This window comes from Bubalus bubalis, chromosome 2, assembly GCF_019923935.1.
Source record: "Bubalus bubalis isolate 160015118507 breed Murrah chromosome 2, NDDB_SH_1, whole genome shotgun sequence".
NCBI lineage: Eukaryota > Metazoa > Chordata > Mammalia > Artiodactyla > Bovidae > Bubalus > Bubalus bubalis.
In genome coordinates, this window is record NC_059158.1 from 87,546,826 (window position 1) to 87,559,132 (window position 12,307).

The following is a 12,307-nucleotide window of genomic DNA, read 5'->3' on the forward strand; positions in this document are numbered from 1 at the left end:
CTAATCCATCTGTGAACCAGGCTCAGATGTTTTCTCCTCTGTATGCTGGTCATAGGGAAGCCTCCACGAGATCGTCGGTGTAGGTAAAGGAAGACATCAGTGCCACAAAGGAAAGTCACGTGGAAGTCGGAGCCATGTGGTTATGCAACTTGTGCTCTATGGTCTGCCTCAGTTCAGTCCTCCATGTAATGTACTATTCACATTATATAGAGGTTTCCTTCCATTCCTGGATAACCTTATGACTTTGTGGATCTAATAATCCCAACTCATCATAAGCAGCTCTAGGTACTTAGACTTGAGTCTAAGTCTGAGTCTAGACAGCACTTGAATCCTAGCCTCTACTAGGGCTCAGAAGCATGCCAGGAGCTGCCTTTGAAATGGTGAGTTGTTCCGTATCTTCAAAGGTTTGCTCCAGAACCAGGGTTTGTGCTGGGGCTCTCATAATGAGGTTTGACAGACACTCTATACAGCATCCTAATGCAGCATTCATCTTCTATACTACCTGAGCATCAGGGCACCTCAGAGTGCAGACTGGACCTCCCCTAGGCAGGTCTGATGATTCTGGGCAGCATATACCACACCTACAAATGTCAGCCTTCCAAGATATTGATAACTGGTTCACAGAGTATGTGTGGTATGTGCCGACATCAGTATCCAAATAAGCCTACCCTTCAGGCTGCCATAAAGCACTGAGCAGAGTTCCCTGTGGGGAGTTTGGGGGAGAATGGATACATGTGTATGTAAAGTCCCTTTGCTGCCCACCTGAAACTATCACAACATTGTCAATTGGCAACACAAAATAAAAAATTAAAGTGCTTTAAAAAACAATAAATCTACCAGGTTCAGTGCCTCTAGTTTAGTGGTAGGACATGTAGGTGAACAATTTGTCATTTATTGATATATTTAAAAAGGGCTTCCCAGGTGCTGCTGCTGCTGCTAAGTCGCTTCAGTCGTATCCAACTCTGTGTGACCCCATAGAATGGCAGCCCACCAGGCTCCCCCGTCCCTGGAATTCTCCAGGCAAGAACACTGGAGTGGGTTGCCATTTCCTTCTCCAGTGCATGAAAGTGAAAAGTGAAAGTGAAGTTGCTCAGTTGTGTCCGACTCTTCACGACCCCATGGACTGCAGCCCACCAGGCTCCTCCACCCATGGGATTTTCCAGGCAAGAGTACTGGAGTGGGGTGCCATTGCCTTCTCCACTCAGGTGGTGCAGTGGTAAAAAATCTGTTTACCAGTGCAGGAGACGCAAGAGATGTTATTTCTATCTCTGGGTCTGGAAGATCCTCTGGAGGAGGAAATGGCAACCCACTCAAGTATTCTTGCCTGGAAAATTCCATGGACAGAGGAGCCTGGAGGGCTACAGTCCATGGGGTGGCAAAGAGGTGGACATGATATATTAGAGGAGATTTCCCCCACATGTTTCAGTTCATTGTATCTTTAAAAGCATCGCTCATATGGTAGGTACTTGAAAACTTTGAGGGTTTTATCACCTTGTTGTTGTTGTTGTTCAGTCATTAAGTCATATCCAACTCTTTGCAACCCCATAGACTGCAGCACACGAGGCTTCCCTGTCTTTATCTCCTGGAGTTTGCTCAAATTCATGTCCATTGAGTCCGTGTTGCTATCTAACCATCTCATCCTCTACCACCCCTTCTCCTTTTGCCTCCAATCTTTCCCAGCATCAGGATCTTTTCCAATGATTTGGCTCTTCACATCATGTAGCCAAAGTAATGGAGCTTCAGCTTTAGCATCAGTCCTTCTAGTGAATATTCAGAGTTGATTTCCTTTAAGATTGACTGGTTTGATCTCCTTGGTGTCTAAGGAACTCTCAGGAGTCTTCTCCAGCACCACAATTCAAAAGCATCAATTCTTCAGGGCTCAGCCTTCTTTATGGTCCAACTCTCACATCAGTACATAACTGCTGGAAAAATCATAGCTTTGACTGTGTGGACCTTTGTTGGCAAAGTGATGTCTTTGCTTTTTAAAATGCTGTCTAGGTTTGTAATAGCTTTCCTTCCAAGGAGCACGTGTCTTTTAGTTTCAAGGCTATAGTCACTGCCTACAGTGATTTCAGAGCCTAAGACAATAAAATATGTTTTACCAGGACAATCTAAACACTTGCTACTCACCAATTACCCTGGTGTCATCAATGTTGTCAACCAGCAATCATGCTGGTTCTGTGGAATATCAAGATGATCAAGATCTCTGTGGACTATACTGTGACAGAGAACAGAGATTTAATCTGGTCCTAGGATAAAACAGACAATGAATAATAGGTCTTTCCTCAGTTTAGTTGCTCAGTTTTAGTGGATTCTTTGTGACCCCATGGACTGCAGCACCCAGGCTTCCCTCTTCATCAGCAACTCCTGGAGCTTGCTCAGACTCATGTCCATCGAGTCAGTGATGCCATCTAACCATCTCATCCTGCCGTCCTCTTCTCCTCCTGCCTTCAATCTTTCCCCGCATCAGGCTCTTTTCAAATGAGTCAGCTCTTCACATCAGGTGACCAAAGTATTGGAGCTTCAGCTTCAGCGTCAGTCCTTCCAGTGAATATTCAAGACTGATTTCCTTTAGGAGGGACTGGCTTGATCTCCTTGCAGTTCAAGGGACTCTCAAGATTCTTCTCCAACACCACAGTTCAAAAGCATCAATTCTTCAGTGTTCAGCTTTCTTTATGATCTAACTCTCACATCCATACATGACTACTGGAAAAACCATAGCTTTGACTAGATGGACCTTTGTTGGCAAAATAATGTCTTTGCTTTTTAATATGCTGTCTAGGTTGGTCATAGCTTTTCATCCAAAGAGCAAGCGTCTTTTAATTTCATGGCTGCAGTTACCATCTGCAGTGATTTTAGAGTCCAAGAAAATAAAATCTGTCAGTGTTTCCATTGTTTCCCCATCACTTTGCCATGAAGTGATGGGACCAGATGCCATCATATTTGTTTATTGAATGTTAAGTTTTAAGCCAACTTTTTCATTCTCTTCTTTCACTTTCATCAAGAGGCTCTTTATTTCCTCTTTGCTTTCCACCAAAAGGGTGATGTCATCTGCATATCTGAGGTTATTGATATTTCTCCTGGTAATCTTGATTCCAGTTTGTGATTCTTCCAGTCCAGCATTTCTCATCATGTACCCTGCATATAAGTTAAATAGACAGGGTTACAATATTAAGCCTTGACATACTCCTTTCTCAATTTGGAACAAGTCTTTTGTTCCATGTCTGGTTCTCACTGTTGCTTCTTGAACTGTGTACAGATTTCTCAGGAGGCAGGCCAGGTGGTCTGGTATTCCCAACCTTGAAGAATTTTCCACAGCTTGTTGTGATCCACACAGTCAAAGGCTTTAGCATAGTCATGAAGCAGAAGTAGATCTTTTTCTGGAACTCTCTTGCCTTTTCGATGATCCAGCAGATGTTGGCAATTTGATCTCTGGTTCCTCTGCCTTTTCTAAACCCAGCTTGAACATCTGGAAGTTCTCGGTTCATGTGCTATTGAAGCCTGGCTTGGAGAACTTTGAGCATTACTTTGCGAGTGTGTATTGAGTGCAATTGTGCAGTATTTTGAACATTCTTTGGCATTGCCTTTCTTTGGGATTGAAATGAAAACTGACCTTTTCCAGTCCTGTGACCACTGCTGAGTTTTCTAAATTTGCTGACATATTGAGTGCAGCACTTTCACAGCATCATCTTTTAGGATTTGAAATAACTCTACTGGGATTCCATCACCTCCACTAGTTTTGTTCATAGTGATGCTTCCTAAAGCCCATTTGACTTCACATTCCAGGATGTCTGGCTCTAGGTGAGTGATCACACCATCATGGTTATCTGGGTGGTGAAGATCTTTTTTGTATAGTTCTTCTGTGTATTCTTAATATCTTCTGCTCTTTAGGTCCATACCATTTCTGTCCTTAACTGTATCCATCTTTGCATGAAATGTTCCTTGAGTATCTCCAATTTAGTTGAAGATATCTCTAGTCTTTCCCATTCTATTGTTTTCCTCTGTATCACTGAGGAAGGCTTTCTTATCTCTCCTTGCTATTCTTTGGAAGTCTGCATTAGGATGGGTAGGTCTTTCCTTTGGAACTCTGCATTCAGATGCGTAGGTTTTTCTTACATCACAGCAAACAGCTTTTGATCCTTATTATTTATGGGAATTGAGAAAAATACATTTGTCTGCTCAAAAGCTGCATATTAAGTACCAGAAGCTGTGATAATTTTCTAGGAAAATATTACATCTGGTATAGCAGTTGTGATTATGACAACCACTTTTTATGTTTGTTTTGGTCCACTGTTGTTCACCATGATCCCTCTAGTTTTTGCAGCAACTAAATAGGTGAACTAAATGAGGATATCCCTTCATCCTTTATATCTTTGATAGTGATGCTAATTTCTGAAATTCCTTCTGAGACATAACAATGCAGTTTAGAGACTTCCTCTTGTCCTTTCCAAACACCATTGCTTTTATTCCTTCAGTCAAGGAACCAATCTTGATTGCATAAGGAAATGGGCAATAACTGCACAGATGTCAGCAGACCCCTTGGACCTCTCTGGGAGCCACATGGGCCAGCATTCCGTTCATTGTCTTGCTTACATGAGCCTTGCTCTAATGAAGGGCATAGTGGAATTTTAGATTTCTTGCTATCAGAGTCAACTGTGATCCTCTGCCTTATAGCCTCCTGAATGGTCTGAGAATTCTTCTTTCCCCTGCTGCTGCTGCTGCTGCTAAGTCGCTTCAGTTGTGTCTGATTCTGTGCAACCCCATAGATGGCAGCCCACCAGGCTCCCTTGTCCCTGGGATTCTCCAGGCAAGAACACTGGAGTGGGTTGCCATTTCCTTCTCCAATGCATGAAAGTGAAAAGTGAAAGTAAAGTTGCTCAGTCGTGTCCTACTCTTAGCTACCCCATGGACTGCAGCCTACCAGGCTCCTCCGTCCATAGGATTTTCCAGGCAAGAGTACTGGAGTGGGGTGCCATTGCCTTCTCCACTTCTTTACCCAGTACATACTTATTCTGGTAACTAGCTTCAGAGTTCCTTGGGAATTGGGAAATATTTATCATGTGTTTACAGTGGTATTTCAGGATACTTCCTTGAGAGGATCTAGCCTCTTTGTTAGTTGGTGAGCTCTGGATCTGAGACTGAGCTCAGACTCTTGAGAATTGACTTAGATTGAGAAAAATGGGTGAGTGTGTGATTTTTCTATTGTAGTGACTTGCAGCAGTTTTTGCTTGCTGAATTTCAACTTCTGGTTATACAGATGAAACCTAACTCTAGTTGGCTACCCATCCATCTTGCACCCATGATCTATTAACCATTCCCACAGATCCCTATAGGTTAAGGCACTCTGATTGTCACTCTGGCCTTGCTGCCCATTTCAGTAATGATGTCCACCTTGTTTCTGTAAAGACAAAATTGCTTCTGCTATTTTAGAATCCCAGCAACACCAGGGAAACAAGTTCCAATGTAGTATCTCCCAACATCAGTCAGCAGCCACAGCCAAGTTTCTCCACCATGTTGACACATTCTTTATTAACCAGGTGGAAGGGTGTCCTTTAGACCTCCTCAGGGATCATAGTTGGGTGGTGAGCGCTTTGTTCTAACATAAATCCATGACAACATTCCATCTCTCTGAGCCTTTTGATGCTTTCCCCAGTACTCTGCCAAGGCAATTCTATTCCTGATTTACTTTGGTCAGATAACCTTCAAAGAATGATCCCAACAATGCATTAGGACCAATTTTGTTTGTCCTCACTAAGACATCAAACTCTAGATCATGGGAGAAGTTTCCAATATCAGTAAATTCTCCCCTCTCTAGTATTATACTCTAACCTTGTATATGAGCACCTCAGCATCTGCCCCTGCACCTGTTCCCTTGGTTTCTGCCTTGTGATTCTTTAGTTCTGCTGTTTCTTCCCAGAGCAAGGAGCACATATCCCCTGTGATGGTGCTGTGACCTGAGCACTCCTAGCATTACAGCTCTGACGCTACAGGGTAGGTACCAGTGTCTTGCTCTTGTGCTGTGCTTAGTCACTCAGTAGCGTCTGACTCTATATAAAATAAATCTTTTGTATTTGTGTATGCACTTATAGAGCAGAGCAATAACCTTTAAATGGGTCCATTCTGGAGAGGAGAAGGTGACAGGGTCTGAACACAAGAGGAAGCAGCGTATCTTATGAGGCATTTTCTTCATGAGATGAGGTTTTTGTAGGGTCTCTTGGTCTGGGTTTCTCAATAGCAGCACCACTGGCATATGGGTCGGGCAATTCTTTGTCACTGAGGCTACCTTGTGTACTGTAGGTTGTTAACAGGGTGTATTTTCCTAGAACAGATTATCGCAGCTTCTGCAACTTTAGGGCAGACAAATGTATTTCTCTCAGCTCCTTCCCACAGTGTGATCACTGCATCTTCCTGGTGAGAACCACTGTTTGGGTGATTGGACCCAGACTCCTGCAGATGTCCCTTGGGTGTTGGCAAGATTCCTCAGGGTGCAGGGGAAGTGAGGTGTCTTCCATCTCTTCCTGTGCAAGTGTGTTATCTGCAGCAATGGCTGGAGCAAAAATGTGGGCTAGGAAGATGTCAGCTAAGGCATAAAATGTGTCTGAGCCAAAGGCAGATCATCTGTGTTCATTTCACAGAAGTGAACACTGAGGCTCAGGAAGGTAAAACAACTTAGGCTGATACATTTAAGTCTGATGCCCTGGGCAGAAAGATGAATAAGGCACAATTCCTCTCCTCAAAGAATACTTAGTCCAGCAACTGTGAAGGATTATATAATAGATCATTGCACATTGTGTTGATGTCATACAACTAGCAAGTGAGAGAGCTAAAAACAGAATGAGGTATATTTATATTAGTATCATATAGATATGCCTCAGGATTTTATTATGTTGACTGCACACTAGAATTTTTGCTAATTTTTTTCTGAACCTGGTGTCATTTAACATTCATAGAAATGTAACCAAAGAGGCAGTCTCATTCCCAATTTTCAGATAATGAGATGGCCCTTTTTTATACACCTTCATATGATCTAGACACATTATGCTTAAAGAGTCACTGCTCTGTAGAGGGGGATGACCTCAGGCTGATAAAATCAATGCAAACAAGCACAGAGATGCAGGCACGAGGTAATGTGGCCCGTGGCAGGACACAGTGGGACCCAAGGACAGTTTCCATTAGGTCTGTCTTTATCGTCCAATAGTGCGACTCATAAAGATATGGGCTGGTACTAAGCAGCTCAACTCTTTTTAACAGTGGCTTGTGAAACTGTGGAAACTGTCTAAAAATATAGAGCCTATGTGAGAGAAATAATGTTGTTACAAGGGAATTGATAACCAAGGATAATGGGAAAGAGAAGAAATAGCAAGTTGGAGCTAATTACCAGGGAAAGCCCCTGACACTGAGCTCGGTGAGGCAGGATAAGGGTCTCTTGAGGGGAGGGGCAGAATCACCATCAGTACATTTAAAAATAGGCGACAGAGCACTAGAAACAGGACTATTGGGAATAATTTTGCATTAGGCAGGAAAGGAGGTAATTGACTAAGTGACCTAATATTAAGAGCTTTCTTTCTCATGAATTTCTAGAATTCTAAAAAATAAAACCTTATAGGCTGTATACAGAAACCGTAGGTACCTAATGACTGGAGATGCCTAAATATAGTCCCAAATTATTCATAAATGGAAAGTGGGAGCAGCCGTGCCCCAGATGGAGCATAATAGGAGGGTCAGAGGAAATGTAGGAGACGGACAGGGAAAGTGGAAAACACTGTCAGGAGTCAGATTTCTCTGATGCAGGCACATGGGGCTGTGCGCAAGTACACTTGGGCTGGGAGAAGGCTGTGTTAGCTAATTACGGAGAGCTGACTTTTCCTCTCCTCTTTCAGTCCTACTTTCCTATGATGTAAGGCAAAGATTGCAGAGACCACCGTGTGTGAACCCCCACATCACCCATATCTTCCAAGTCAATTCTCTCCCTTCCTTACAACACACGACTGATCTCAGAGCACTGTTTCCCAACTCAAAGTCCAAAGCTTGCCTCTCAGCTGCTGGAGGCTGACTTAAAATATCACTCTGAACCAGTGGTATCTAGATGTCTGTGGGTGGAACCCGTGAATCTGCATTTTTTAAAAAAAAATTTCCCTCAGTAGGTCTTACATGCAGTATTAAGTTGCAGAAACTCTGCCTGGGGAAAAGCAGGCTGGCTAAACCAAAAGAAACCACAGGGGAGGGAAGTGCAGCCCAGCCTTCTCCTCTCTTTCCTCATTTGCTTTCCCTGATTTTCCCTTCAAGAGACCTCCTTCCACATCACTCTTGAACTTAAAAGTATGCATTAGAAAAGTGAAAGTGTTAGTCACTCAGTCCTATCCGACTCTTTGCAACCCCATGGACTGTAGCCCTCCAGACTCCTCTGTCTATGGGAGTCTTCAGGCAAGAATACTGGAGTGGGCTGCCATTCTCTTCTCCAGGGGATCTCTCTGACCCAGGGATCGAACCCAGGTCTCCTGCATTGCAGGTGGATTCTTTACCATCTGAGCCACTAGGGAAGCCCAAGTATGTATTTACACACCCATAATTTATAGTTCACCTACTTTTAAGAAGACATTAATATAATTTTCTTGTATGTCTAATATGCTGGCTATGTTCTCTGCTTTGTATTTGTCATATTGTTTAAACCCTCTAGAGGGCAAGGATTAGGACTTAACCATCTTTCTATCCTTTGCCATTTTTGGTAAAAACTGGATATTTGTTTTGAATGCAACTAACTCATATCTGTAAAAAGTAATAAAAGTAAGGTTTGTGCTGGAAACCCAGGGTGTGCCCCCTTTGCCAATGTGAGAAGGGATATCTGGGGGCTGGACACTGAGCTTAGTATTGAGATTGGCTTTTGTTTCAGCTCCACCAACAATCATGTATGAACATTTCAGCAACATTTCCTGCAGCCTCCCAGTTTATCTTCCCTTAAGAAGGGATAACAATCATTTTCTGACTTCTCTCACAAAGCAGCTGAGATAGTAAGCATGATAATATCACTAGTTTATATCACTTTTCACTTAGGAGAGCTAAAAATGACATCAACATTATCAACATCATCATTTCACAATCTGCAAACTGTGGAACAGGAGTTCAGTCTGGGTTACCAGAGAAAATTATTTTCCTTTACCCCAGAACACGCACAATAAATTAGTAAAACACAAAGATTCCAAGAATTAAATCTAGTTAAATGTATATCAGTAGTTGGTCTTCTAATTCACCAGGTAGTGTTAGATCTCAAGGCAAGGAAAATAATGTGCATTGTTTAATTTTTGACATGCTACCCAATGAACAGCTAAGCCATTTTCATAGAAGGCAAAATTACAATGCTGTTACTGGTATGTGGCTACTGTATCTAAAGTTAATTGGATTTTCCATTATGATGAGGTTTGTTTTTCAGAACTGAATCTCTTAGTCTCTTCCAATTGCTCTGAGTTGATGGTGAGACAGAAGATACACAAGGCACAGATTGGGAGGTATCTCATGAGGTCAAAAAATCCTCAGGTATATTGAAGCATTACAATGTGCAAATAGGAACTCAGATTTGTGTAGACTGTATTCAGTATGTCTTCTCAAAAAGAAGTTTTTCAGGAGGGAAAATTGACTACTTGTTATTGTAGTCTCGCTCTCTCCTAGACAGTAATGTGTTTTAGTTCCATTAGGATATTGAGTGTTATCTGTGCAGAGTGGAACAAAATAGCCAGACCAATTCTTTTTTTCCCTAGTCCGATGGATTGCTCTACAGCTTACGTAATTTAGCATCAGTTTGCTCTCTCTGGTGTTTTGAAACGTGAAAAGAGCTTTCAAAGTAAGAGAACTGATTTGAAAAAAGCTTCAGCACCACTGATGGGCAAGGAGACAATGGGGCTTTCCCAGTTGTGAAATGGCAACTCACACTGTCACCTTGAAAACCACAGTGAAAAGAATGTGGCTGCATATTCTCCAGCAACCTCAATGGCCCAGAGAGTGGGTCCCTGGGGAAGCGAACAGCCAGCCCAGTGCACGCAGGGTCCATGGAGGGGTGGAGAGTTTCCTTGGTCTAGTTTTCCACATAGTGAAGAATTGCGGTTTGAAGTTTTGGCCTTCTCTATGAAAAAAGACGATGCAATAAAAGTACTTTCTGGTTGTGTAATCTAATCAACAGTTATGTGCAATTATTTATCATATAGTATTTTGCAGTTTGCTGGACTGAGGAATTATTATGTCTTAATCATCTTTATGCCCAGTATATCAAACTTAAGTGCGTCAACTTAAGTTTTCAAAATATCTATTCCTTTGTGTCAAGGGTGTTCACTTGTTAAAAATAAGCTGAAAAGATGGCTGTGCCTGGGTGAGTTGAGCAAAGGCTTGAGTGAGGCCTTGTGTGGCTGAAGAAGACCGAGGAAGATTGCTGGGAGAAGAGGGAAAAGCTTAAGATGGTACATCATGAACCAGATGATACTGTCAAGGAGAACTTAATTGATACTATAATCAGAAAAATCAACCAACTACTGGAAGCAGAAAGGAATCTGCTTAAAAATGGACATATATTGGACTGAATGCTGCTTTCTGTGGCCTAATAGCAATAGTATTTTTTAACCCATCTTACCTGTGTCACAGGCTCATATAGCTGGTGGCTTACCAAAGTGATTCCATTTTTGATGGCACACATATCTTACAAAGGGTTTGTGATTTGCATTGTGAAACCTGTACCAATACGCGAGGTGGATCGGTTGGTCTTGTTTTTGGTGGCCTGCACTGTTTGGTGGCCCTGTGAACAATGGCCTAGCAGCCAGGTATAACTCAGTCCTGCTGCCCAAGAAAGGAAACATCTTAAATGATTGGACTAGGATTTCTAGGCCTGTCTTTGTTGTTGTTGTTGTTTAATCGATAAATCATGTCCATTTCTTTCATGAACCCATGGACTATAGCCAGCCAGGCTCCTCTGTCCATGGGATTACCCAGGCAAGAATACTGGAGTGGGTTGCCATTTTCTACTCCAGGGGAATCTTCTCAACCCAGGGATTGAACCTGCCTCTCCTGCATTGCAGCCAGATTCTTTACCACTGAGTCACAAGCCTGTCTTTAGAGAGCTGTTATTTCCAATTTTGCTCCAGACTGGGCTGCAGCATCCCAGCTGCAAACAATATAAGCTACTTTCAAAGGTGCTTCAGTTACCTGAAACTGGCCTAGAAATTCAGTGATTGTTAAGCAAATCTGTATACAAAAATAAAACTATAAAAATAACCTACATCTAAGTATGACTAGGAGAAGGCAATGGCACCCCACTCCAGTACTCTTGACTGGAAAATCCCATGGACGGAGGAGCCTGGAAGGCTGCAGTCCATGGGGTCGCTGAGGGTTGGACACGACTGAACAACTTCACTTTCCCTTTTCACTTTAATGCATTGGAGAAGGAAATGGCAACCCACTCCAGTGTTCTTGCCTGGAGACTCCCAGGGACGGGGGAGCCTGCTGGGCTGCCGTCTATGGGATCGCACAGAGTCGGACATGATTGAAGCGACTTAGCAGCAGCAGCAGTAGCAAGTATGAATAAGCAGACATAATTTTTAAAAATATGCCATAATTTTGCTAACCTATTAGGATAGTTTCTTAATTTTTTAAGTCACTATGAGTCTAAAAATAAAGTGACATAACCCTCTCTAGACATCCAACACAAAGAGCCACTAGACCAACCAACATCAGTGAGGAAAGCTTCAGTCCAGGCTCTTGAAGATGGGAGGAAGCAGAGAGAGACAAACTAGGGGGACAGCTGGTGAAAGCCATGGACTTAGACAGAATCCAAAATGTTTTAACAGCATTTCTCCAAATATCTATCTTTTAATGTCCTAAAAACAAAAATATTTTCTCTGTCTATGTCAACTTTTACATTAAACTTAAGTATTTGTTCTACTGCTTAATGAAAGAAAGAATACAAGCACATTGCCTGACACTTGGATGACTTAAAACAATTAAATAGGAAATTGATGAAACCATAAACCTAATTGAAAGTGGGCTCCAGACTGAGAATTGCAGTTCAGTCACAATCACAATTCTCCTTTCATTGCAAAGCTTCATTAAACCATGCAGTAGCTACAAAACTTTTATCTAGATTCTAGATAAACTTTACAGTTTATAAGGCATGCTCACATATATTATCTCAAGTGCCCCCAAGAGAAGAATACTATATAATGCCTAGAGAGACACTTGCGGCCTTTATTTGAAGGGGCAAAATTATCTTAACCTCATCTTTGGAGACTCATAATTTCACACTACAGATGGAAATCTGAAGGTAGAGATA

General features: G+C 42.2%; 1 pseudogene; it reads left to right on the forward strand.

The window, feature by feature from the left end:
* The first annotated feature begins 10,054 nt into the window (after window positions 1–10,054).
* Window positions 10,055–11,210, forward strand: LOC102398880 (annotated as a pseudogene).
* Window positions 11,211–12,307: the final 1,097 nt, after the last annotated feature.